Source organism: Bubalus bubalis, chromosome 2 (genome assembly GCF_019923935.1).
Source record: "Bubalus bubalis isolate 160015118507 breed Murrah chromosome 2, NDDB_SH_1, whole genome shotgun sequence".
Taxonomy (NCBI): Eukaryota; Metazoa; Chordata; class Mammalia; order Artiodactyla; family Bovidae; genus Bubalus; species Bubalus bubalis.
This window is the reverse complement of record NC_059158.1, coordinates 160,296,828-160,308,380: the sequence shown is the minus strand read 5'-3', so window position 1 is coordinate 160,308,380 and position 11,553 is coordinate 160,296,828. Positions and strand designations below refer to the sequence as shown.

Here is an 11,553-nt window from a genome sequence, read left to right as displayed (position 1 = left end):
ATTGACTGGTTTGATCTTCCTGCTGTCCAAGGGATGCTCAAGAGCCTTCTCCAACACCACAGTTTAAAAGTATCTATTCTTCAGCATTCAGCTTTCTTTATGGTCCAACTCTCACATGTGTACATGACTACTGGAAAAACCATAGCTTTGACTAGATGGACCTTTGTCAGCAAAGTGATATTTCTGCTTTGTAAAACTCTGTCTAGGTTTGTCATAGCTTTTCTTCCAAAGAGAAATCATCTTTAATTTCATGGCTGCAGTCACCATCTGCAGGGATTTTGGAGCCCAAGAAAGTCAAATCTGTCAGTTTCCATTTTTTCCCCATGTATTTGCCATGAAGTGATGGGACCAGAGACTTAAGGCGGTTTTTCTCCCTCCATGGCTTAGTATCTCGGGTCTTTATTCCTCCCTTCCTCCTGTCCCCACCCAACATCCTCCTGCACACTGGCAAACACACTCATTAACACACTCATTCATTAGCCCACACTCTGCCAGGGAAAGGGCCAAGCTACAGGACACAAGGCCCTCTGTAGGGGAAGGAGAAGAGGATGGATCCGCTGAGCTTTGTTGATGGTGATGGATCCCTAGGCTGCAAGACCTGCTCTCTCGGCAGAAAGGCCTGGGGATATGATTGCCTGCATCTTCCACTGTCCCAGCTCCCAGTCATGTCTGTTTTCCTAGAGCAGGACTGGGGGAGAGAGAGGTTTTATTAGATGCAGCAGGGAGCATGGCTCAAGAAATACTTGAGTGATTCTCAGTCAGGCATGAACGAGTGTGCAGCTGAAGGTTCTGGGATGGTGGCAGGGAGGGAGGGAGGCAGGGCTCTCTCCTTTTCACATCTGGGGGAGCACCTGGCTGCACATTCCCAAAGGCCATGCCAAAGAGAGAATCAGTGCTGATTAGGACCACATCAGATTTAACAAAGTAACATTCATTTATGCAAATGGGCATCAAGGGTTTTTTCATCACCACTAGTGGGGCGGATTGGCTTGAGATAAGCCAAAGTCATAAAACACCCCTAAAATCTCTCTGTCTTTAAATAGGCAAGGGAAGAGAATTTATTATTATTGTCCCTCAGTCACACAAAAAAAGAGAGAGAGTAGAAGTGAATGAAGGTCACCGTCCCCTTTACAGCTGATCGACTTACCTCTCTTTGTTCCTTGCCTCCACAATAAATTGCAGTTGGAAACAAGAGGAGCATACTAGATGATTTTCTGGTGTGACTTTCATTTTCCCCAAGAGGAGACGGGACAGTCCATTTAAAACAACTGAGCTATTATATCACAGTGCTTCTTGTTTAAAATTCAAACATCACTGGGAACATGCTCCAACAGAACTAAATATAACGGGATATGAAAACTACATTATTTCAAAAATAAGAATCCCAAATACACATGCAGTTCAGTACTTTTCCCAAATTGATATATATAATACTTTAACATATATACACAAATATTATATACATGTACATAATATTAAAATATTATATAATATAGTATAATGAATACTATATAATATATACACTAAATATTATATATTATATATACATATATATATAATACTGTTTATGTATGTATTATACTTGAACTTCACATAAACTCTGGTAGGCATATGGATGAAATAGAGACAGTTTAAGTGACTCACCCCAAGACATATAGCTAGAAATGGCAAAGCCATTAAACTTGATTTTCTGACTTCACGACCAATGCTCTCTTCTTTATGATTCTTTCTGTTTTCAGGTACTAACTCAAGATAAACTCAGAGGTCTCAAAAAATTATCCCATGACTCATCTAAATAAGGCATGGTACCTCAATGCATGCGTAGCCTTGTTCCTGGGCATCACTGGACAGCCCACAACAAAATGTCTATGACGAAACCACATACAAACAAACTCCAGGCTGGTATAGATCCCCCGGGAGCAGGAAGTTCAGGGTCTGTAGCTCTGGAAACACAGATAAATATTTAAAACAACAGAGGAATTTTCTCTGTGGGAAGGTGCTTAATTAGCATCCAAGGTGGTTAGAATCATGCATGAGTGTATAGGGCTAGAGACTCAGCCCCAGCCCAGGAGGGACCTTGGGAAGCAATCTGACTGGAGGGTGAGGGAAGGTTTGTGTGTGTGTGGCGGGGGTGGGGGTGGGGGTGGGGGGGCGTGAAGCAGCCTTCCTTTGAGCCCCTCACCCTTCCCAGGTATTCCCACCCTTTATTCTAGGGGAGCCATGTAACTCTAGTGATTTAGTAGCTAAGTCACATGCAACACTTCTGTGACCCCATAGAGGGTAGCCTGCCAGGCTCCTCTGTTCATGGGATTTCCAGGTAAGAAGACTGAAGTAGGTTGCCATTTCCTTCTCTGGAGCCTTCTCTAAAGGGAATGTCATGCCAGAGTCATCCCCATGCCATGAGTAGAGCTCTGAGCCCACATCTGTCCTCAGAGCTCTGCAGCCTCCCCTCAAAACCCCCTTTGGTTACTCCAGGGAGGCCATGGGGTGTCCCCCATGCTCCCAGACAAGTCTGTGGAGTCTTTTGTTCTCCAGCCCTTCAGCAGGGCTCAGACCTCCCCTAGTGATCCAGGACTCTCAGTGAAGTCCCGCTGGGCTCAGCCACCTCCCCAGGGGCCCAGCTGGAACCCACTGGGGGACTCTCAGTTCCAAAGCTACATGGAGACCTGTGAGGAGATGAAAAAAGGAGTCGTGTCCCTGGCGCTGTGTCTCTCTGTCACCTAGGCATTCAGTTGACCCCATGTGTGCCCAGGGTCTCACAAAGTCCTCAGGAACCCAACTCTTTCCCCTGAAATTCAGGCTAGGTAGAGAGATAGTCAGTCCTCTTTTCTCAGAGAACTCTCTCTTGATGAGAAAATTTCTCTTTCCCCTTCAGCCCAATGCCACCCCCAAAACCCCATCCCAATGACTTATGTCAGTGGACACTCACAAGCATCTCTGAGACACCAATTCTACAGCCAAAAGTGGGTCAGGTGAAGCCACCTCTTCCCTTCACACACAGTCTGAGAAATAGGAGATAACCAAGATAGGGGGGTCTGGAGGACTGCTGGAGGGCTTTCTGGAAGGGGTACAACTTCTTTTTTTAATTGAAGTACAGTTGATTTACATTGGTGGCTCAGACAGTAAAGAATCTGCCTGCAATGCAGGAGACCAGGTCCGATTCCTGGATTGGGAAGATCTGGAGAAGAGAAAGGCGACCCACTTCAGTATTCCTGCTTGGAGAATTCCATGAACTGAAAGGTTGGCAAGCTACAGTCCATAGGGTTGTAAAGATTTGGACATGACTGAGCGACTAATACACATGCATACACACACAAGTGTAAAACACTGATTCAGTTTCATATTCCCTTCCATTATAGGTCATTATTAGATATTGAATATAGCTCCCTACTGTGCTACACTGTAGGTCCTTGTTGTTTCTGTTTTATGTATTGTGGTGTGCATCTGTTGAGAGGTAGCACTTTCGATTCCCAAAGAAGTAACATTCATACAAAAACATAAAATAGAACATCTCAGGCCCCAAAATCACTGGATCCCAATCACAGGAGATAAATGACACCCATATCCTGAAGCCATCTCATATGTGAAAGGGCAGAACCAAACCATCCGACTCAGAAGAAAAACAAAACAAAGTAAAACTTAACTATAGGACGCTGCCCAGTTTGACCAGCTGTCTGCCCCTCGCCCAGGGGGTTTTCCTTTTGTAAGTACAATTCAGTTTCTCCTCATACTCGTTGATTCTACTTTCTGGCCAGTCAAGGCCTCTCCTCTAGAAAAGCACCAAAGAAAACACTAAATCTGATGGAATACATTCTCCTCCTGCTTATGGACCCACCCCACCCCCCCCACCCCCCCCATCCCAACATTTTCCTGCTTTTATAGCAACTTTGAATGGTAGAGTTGAAGTGGAGGCAAAACGCCTTGGAGTATTACACTCTCGAAAGCCTCATCTTCAGATGGATGAATTTCTGTCCCCACATTCTTCCCACAATTGACCATACCAGTCAACTGCATATCAGCAGTCCAGTGGGATCAGAGGTAAGGCAGGATCCTTGCATTTTAACTGCAACCTGCGTCTATACTCAAGAGCCTGAGGTTTCAAAACAGGCTCTTTCTCTGGCCTCAAACTCACATTCTTACATGTTAAAGCTCCCAATGACTTTAATGTGAGTTCCATGCATGTAAGGCCTGCAGGATTGGACCCTGTGGGAGTGTAAAGTGACAACATAATAGAGAAAAATCACTTTAGCAGGCAACAGTGACAGCTGGGCAGGCATTAGAAAAAAGGGAAAAGGCTTTGGTTTAGACAAATTACTGAATGAAATGATCACATGAAAAGCCCTTTTTACAGCTGCCACTAAGAAATCCAGAAAATATAAAACATGTGAAAAAGTAAATAAAGGAATTTCTGAACCTTTTTTTCCCCACTAAAGGTGTGGCAAATGGTTAAAATGCTTGAAAAAGATCTTCAGTGTTCTGAGTCAAGGGTCCAAATGGAAAAATGTGACTATTTGCGTTTTTCACATTACTATACAACCAATAAAACATAAACAATGAAAGGGCTCCAAAAACCCTGGAAAATTCCAAAGCCTATTTCAGAGTCTTTACGATTATACTCAGATCCTCTCATTTCCATGACTTTTGACATCTCATTACCCTGCATTATACTTTCACAGACTCATTTTCCAGCACATATAAAAATGACTTAATGCATCCTCAAAACCATCTCAGTGATCTAACTGATGAGTTCTATCAGCCACTTAAAATAAAACAGATATTTCCTTAATAAAAATCCTTGAGGTAAGGGGGGAATGGAAGGAGGCCCATGTTGGCAAAAAAAAAAAAAAAAAATTAAATATAAGAGGCTGCATAATATAGCAGGGTGGGGACAACCAAGTGGGAGTGAAGCAATCGGTTTCTGGTATTAATTCTGTCGCTAATTTGCTGTGTGATTTGGGGCCAGTGTTAACCCTCCTTGGGCCTTGGTTGCCAGATCTCTGAAATGAAGGCATTTGAAAGGATGCTCTCAAGACCCCTGCATGCACTGACAGACTATGATGCTGAAAGCTTCCTCAAGGGTAGACCCTTCTAGAATATGTGCTCATGACCTAGTGATTTTCAAATTTAAAAACAAAAACAGTTTTAAGTTCTCCCCACTTTTTGTCTATATGCCCAGTTACAGAATTGAGAAGAGTTCAAATGAGGGCCACATAATACGTTGATATTTCTCCTGGCCTCCATTTAGCCCACTGGCTCAGATGGCCAAGAATCTGCCTGCAATGCAGGAGACCCAGGTTGGGAAGATCTCACGGAGAACAGAACGGCAAGAATCTCCAGTATTCTTGCCTGGAGAATTCCATGGACAGAGGAGCCTGGTGGGCTACAGTCCACGAGGTCACAGAGAGTCAGACACGACTGGGCGACTAACACACATTCCCCTGGCAGAACCCAATTTTATAAAATAACTCCCAGGACCATCTCAGATTAAGTCCAGAGATATTTTCAGAGAACTTCCAAGCACCCTGGCAGAGGATGCGGGGAATTCCTTAGTTCATAGTATGGAGGTGCTTGAACCCAAAGACCCTACAGCACCTGATCAGCTTCCAAGAGCCAGACAAGGGCTAGCTGAGAAATACCCCAGTCAGCTTGTGTCTAGTAGCCAGAAATACACACTTCCAGAAAAGAAGTTATAACAAGTTATTAACTTATGCATATTTAGACTGTGATAAAACAGATACACAGGAAATAAATTACTCAACAATGGGGGCAGTTTTTAAGTTCTTTTCAGCAGTCCCTGAGTTTGGAGAGATGGAGGAAGAAGAGAAGGGAAAAAGGACATGGTCAGTACAGACACTTCAGCTCATTTATCTTCCTTTTCCCAAGGACCTAGCTCTATGATGTTCAACTTGGTCTGCACATTAGAACCACACAGGGAGCTTTACAAGTATATATATTTGTAAAGTATGTATATGTGTGTTTGTATATATACAATTATATACAAATACATATATATTTGTAAATATCAAATATTGATGATTTGTGACCCATGGACTGTAGCCTGCCAGGCTCCTCTCTCCATGGGATTCTTCAGGCAAGAATACTGGAGTGGGTTGCCATTTCCTCCTCCAGGGGATCTTCCCAATCCAAAGACTGAACCTTGGTCTCCTGCATTGCAAGCAGTTTCTGTATGTCTGAGCCACCAGGGAAGCCCTCTTTTTAATAATCCCTGAGTTTGGATAGATGGAGGAGGAAGAGAACGAGGAAAGGACATGATCAACACAGACACTTCAGTTTTTATCTTCCTTTTCCCAGGGACCTAGCTCAACGTGGGCTGCACACTGGAATCATACAAGGAGCTTTAAAAATAATACCTATGCCTGAATCTTATCCTTGGAGATTTTAATCTAAGTGTTATGGAATGCCACCTGGGCACTGGGAGCCCTAAAATCAACCCCTCTCAAGGTATTTCAACAGAGCAGCCAACTTTGAGAATCATTGCTCTAGTCTCTCTAATGCTGTGGTTCTTAAACTTGACCATAATCAGAGCAACCTGGAGGACTTGGGAGAACACAATTGCTGAATCTCACCCCCAGAGTTTCTAAGTAGCTAAGGGGTGAGGCCCTTCCCAGGTGATGCTGATACTGATGGTTTGGGGCCCACACTTTAAGAACTACTGTCCTAATCTGTCTCTTTGATTCATAATAATATGAGCATTTTTCACACAATTCATCTTTTTCTCTACCCTTGATCTTCTCCCAAACCATCTGGCTGTGTCCAAGTCAGGCCTATGACTACAGGCAACTTTCAGGATTCAAGATCCAGGTGTGTCTAGGGACCAGAAGAGACTCTTTGGTTGGGCTCTGTTGAGTGCCTTCCCCATTTTTGGGTGAGCCAAGGGAGAGAGATTTGCCTCTAGAGAATATCATACTCAATGAAGATTGCACAATGCAATAAATAGGTAAAATAGGAAGTCCTTAGTTGGTAGAGTCAGAAGAGTTAACCCTGGTGGGCCCACTCAGTCTCTGAAAACTAAGTCAAAGACATCTGATAAATGATCTAGTTAACCTATATCCCAATCAAGGGCATAATTAGAAAGGAAGAAAACAGTAACAACCCATAAACTCATTGGATAATCCTTAAGGAGTTAGTAAAGGAATAGAAGGACAAAGGGAATCAATGTTTCCACCTGCCCGTGCCACACCCAGTGTCATTACTGAAGGTCTTCACCCTGAGCCAATGAGCAGGGTGGATTCTAGAGTCCCTGTATTCAAAAGTAACGGTCTATGAACTAGGAGAAGGCACGAGAAGAAATCCTGGCACTGGAGGCATGGCTCTTGGGCAGTAGATGAGGAGGTCTTGGTTGCTTGAGGCCTGGGAGCCCTTACTTGTGGAATCTTCATCTACTTGACCATAAAAGAGTTTTATACCTGTCTTATCTCCACCACCAAAGATTACTAGCCCTATCTTCTACCAAGGCTGATGTTAATCTCTCCACCAATAACTAAAAGTAGCCCAATCATTGGCCCTAGGTCCACTTCCTAATGACTTGAGCTCACCCCGTCTGTATGATTAACCCCATCCATGAGGAACCCACCTTATGACCTCATCACCCACCAAAGGCTCCACCTCCTAACACCATTACCTGGAGGGGTAGCATTTCAATATATGAATTTCAGAAGGGATACAAGCATTCAGACCACAGCAGACAATAACCTGCTGCACTTCCAGATAATATGAGTCTGAGTGCTGGGTGAGCTCCTTCAGTGTCCCACATTATCAGAGAACCAGGAGAGGAATACACAGTATAGCTGGGCACAGTCCTATTATGACACACCTGCATGAATTTGATGATGCAGAAATACAAAGTGGGCAGAGAGGCTGAGAGCCCAGGGCAGGAGAGGGGCCCAATACTCGTCTGCACACCTCAGGGGAAATTCAAGTCATCATGTTACTTCTCCTAAACATTTTTGCCTTTTTGTCAATTACTGAGGTGAATATATCCATCAGAAACAGGGTCCTGAATGTATTTAACAGGTAATGGAGACCTCTCAGAGTCCCCAATATCAAACTGCCCCTACTCTACCTTTGGGTGTATATTTGATATCAACATATCATCAAGATTCTGGAGCCATCAGGTTGAGAGGTAGAGCGCCAGGAACCACCCAATTAGGGGGGATATGACATCAGAATCTTACATGGGATGCACCATACACAAGTGAACAATTGATGCCTATAAGTCAAGCCTGACTGTAGCTATTGTCTTCAAGACCAATGAGAACTGAATTTGAGAGAAGCATCGCTGATCCTGAAATTGTAATTACCTACAAAAGAAAACACAATTCTCCACTTCGAATCAGAAGGAACGGTCACCCTCCTCAGATGGATCTTGGTATTCTCTGGTGCAGACTTCAGCTCCATCCTCCACACTCTTGACTCTTTTTGGCCTTGGAGAGCCAGCAGCCACAGACTCACTCCAGAGGAGCTCTAAAGCAGCCAAGGACATGGGTCATGAGCAAAATAGTTCAAAGTACATCTTAGAGAGTCAATATTAAATATAGCCTCATAATCAGGACAAGTTTCATCAGATATCATCTTCCATTCCTGCTGACATTTCTGCTGATTCCTATCTGCTCATATCCCATTTATCCCAGCCAACTTCACTTTGGTCTCTCCAGATACACTTTCTCCCAAATCAGCCCAGCCACAACCTGCCAATGGGTATTCCAAAGCACCTTTGGATTATGTCATTTACAAGTTCAAATAACATTTGGCATCCACTATTTCAGAGAAAGCAATAGAAATGCCTTCATTTGGCATTCCAGATCTTAACCTTACTCTCAAGATTTATTTCCCTTAACAGCCCTACAGAAACCCTATGGTTCAACCTTACAAGAGCTAAGAGACACACATATATAACTGACCACTCAGAGTCCGGCCCACCTTAAGTCATCACCATGTTCCTCATCCCAGAACCAACCTCAGGTCTTTACCCCCAAGATGAGTGTGAGAAGCCCTGTTTCTGTAGCCCTTACTTCCTCTCCCAGACTCTTGGCTATGTAAATACTTATTGACTACCTTTGCTGCTCCAAGTCCAAGATGCAAATGAACAAGAAATAGTTCCTGACCTCAAGGAGCTCAGCATCTAATGGGAGAAATGTGTAAACAAATAATTACAAAGCTGTGTGATATTATGTTACAGAAGAGGAATAGATGACTCCCAGGACTGGGAAGAAAATGATCAGGGATGAGAGAACTCCTGATCTAAATTGGGGAAAAGAAGGAGGAACTTTCCAAGTAGACAAGGAGAGGGAAGACATCCAAGCAGAGGAGTCAATGAGCAAAGGCCTGATACAGAGAACTGCACCTGGGGAGATCCAGAAGGGAAGCACTGAAAGATGAGCTCAAAGGTAAGAGAAAGAGAGGCCACATGAGCCTTCACTGTCTGGTTAGGAGTCTGGTCTCTATTCTGCAAGCAGTGGAACCACTGCTGACTTACAGGGGAGGGCTGCAAGCAAATTTGCATTTTAGAAATCTCATCCTTGCAATATGGATGACGAACATGGGGACAAGAGAAGCAGACCAGGGAGGAAGTTATCAGGGTGATTCAGGTGAGAGACAAGAGACTGAACCAGAACAACGGCTGGGGGAACAGAGGTGGGAGAATGCCTTTGACATTGTTAAGAGCTGGTTAGTTTTTAGAGTGCAGCTAGATAATTTGGACAACTTACCAAGTATACAGGGCTTCCCAGGTGGCACAGTGGTAAAGAATTTGCCTGCCAAAGAGGAAGAATGGATGCAAGAGATTGATCCCTGGGTCAGGAAGATCCCTGGAGAAGGAAACACCAACACACTTCAGTATTCTTGCTTAGAAAATCCCAGGGACAGAGGATCCTGGAGGGCTACCTTCCACAGGGTTGCAAAGAGTCAACACGACAGAGCAGCTGAACATGCACACGCATGCATGCATCAAGTATATTACAGGTTAACCAATGTTTCGCAATTAGGGTTAGAGGCCTAACTTTGTAGTAACCCTGTGTCCATGGGAAAGTACACAGCCTTCTAAACAATTTCCTTACAAATGAACGTTTGGACCCTGCCCTTTCTCAGAGAAGGTACTGTTTGCACATATCTGGTTCCTGTCCTCTATGCCAACAAAACACATATTTCTTCCAACAAACACTTTTGTTTATTGGTATCACGATTAGCACATCTTAATGTTGTGAAACACAGCTGGATTTTCAATTTTGTTTTTTAGCAAATGTAATTTTATTAACTGATTTATTTCTGATTGCTCTAATTTAAAAAAAACTAAATAAAATCCTTCCTAATCACCTTTGACAGATTGTAAACCATGAGAAGTGACCATAAGAAGAGAAGGCAGTGGTGGGAAGTTTCCCTGATGGGAAGCAGAGAGAAGAAGGAAGTCAACCATTTCTCCCATTAGATTTAAACTTTTTGGATAGGGAGGAAGAAAGGCCATCCTAAGATGCAACTCAAAAGGGAAAATGCTTAGAGTATAAGCTCTGTGATCATAAAGACCCTGCTTATGGTGGTTGGTGATGGACAGGGCGGCCTGGCATGCTGCGGTTCACAGGGTCGCAAAGAGTCAGACACGACTGAGCAACTGAACTGCCAAACTGACTACCACAGTACCCTCCAGTGCTTAGTATGTTGTAGGTATGCCACAGATATTTGCTGGGAGGGAGGGAAGGAGGGTGGAAGGAAGGGAGGGGGAAGAGATGAAGGAAGAGTTCACTGTTATCAAGGAAAAGTACGTGGGAACCCAATGACTTTGTCCCACAGCAGGTGGCCTCTGTCCACTCATCCTCCTGATGAGAGAGGAGAACAAGGCACAGGAAGGAGAAAGAGAACTGAAGAAGCTCAAAGTGCATCCAAGAGTCCTTACTCCATCCTGCCTAAAGGTTTCAGCAGTCACTCAATGGATTACATAGTTCTGCTTCAGAACAAGTAATTTGTGGTAGCATCACTGCTCTCCCCTCTGCCTGTAGTGATCTCCCTCCAGGTCACAACACAAATCTGACCCCTTAGAATGACTTTGGCCAACCCCTTATGTAACACTGACCTCCAGGCACCATCACTTCTCCTCATTTTATTCTTTTTAAAGTGCTGATCACTGTCCCAAATTATCTTGTTTGTTTATGTCTTTACTTGTTTATTTTCTATCGCCACCCAGTTAAATGTAGCAGAGGAGCAAAGGTAGCCAGAGAGCAAAAGTCTTGTCTGCAGACTTCATCACTACAGCTTCTGGCTAACAAGTCCTGATACATAATATGTTCTCAGTAAATATTTTGCTGAATGAATATTAAAGCAAAGAGGACAGAGAGCAATAGGAATAGTTCTAAAAAGTATAATGTTTGGTGAAAAAAAGTACAAGAAACAGAATGGGATCTATAACAAAATTCCATTTATGTTGCTGTTGTTGTCATTAGAAATATAAGAATGCAAGGCATTAACACATTTCTCACAGCATTAAAATCCTTGACTATAGTGAGGGAGGCAAAGAATCAAGATGTTAGAATAAAAGGAACCTCA

The 11,553-nt window shown here is 43.5% G+C and overlaps 1 long non-coding RNA gene across 2 annotated transcripts; it reads right to left on the bottom strand.

Annotated features, from left to right (window-relative positions):
- Window positions 1-230: 230 nt before the first annotated feature.
- Window positions 231-10,057, bottom strand: LOC112582933. 2 transcript variants are annotated; one of them, XR_003107265.3, is made up of 6 exons: window positions 9,729-10,057; window positions 9,076-9,142; window positions 8,326-8,484; window positions 1,810-1,943; window positions 1,148-1,336; window positions 231-688 (listed from the first exon to the last, which is right to left on the bottom strand). It is a non-coding gene; the product is annotated as an uncharacterized LOC112582933 (long non-coding RNA). The 2 variants fall into 2 exon arrangements; XR_006640695.1 differs by having other exon boundaries at window positions 8,322-8,484; window positions 9,729-10,053.
- Between the last annotated feature and the right edge of the window lie 1,496 nt (window positions 10,058-11,553).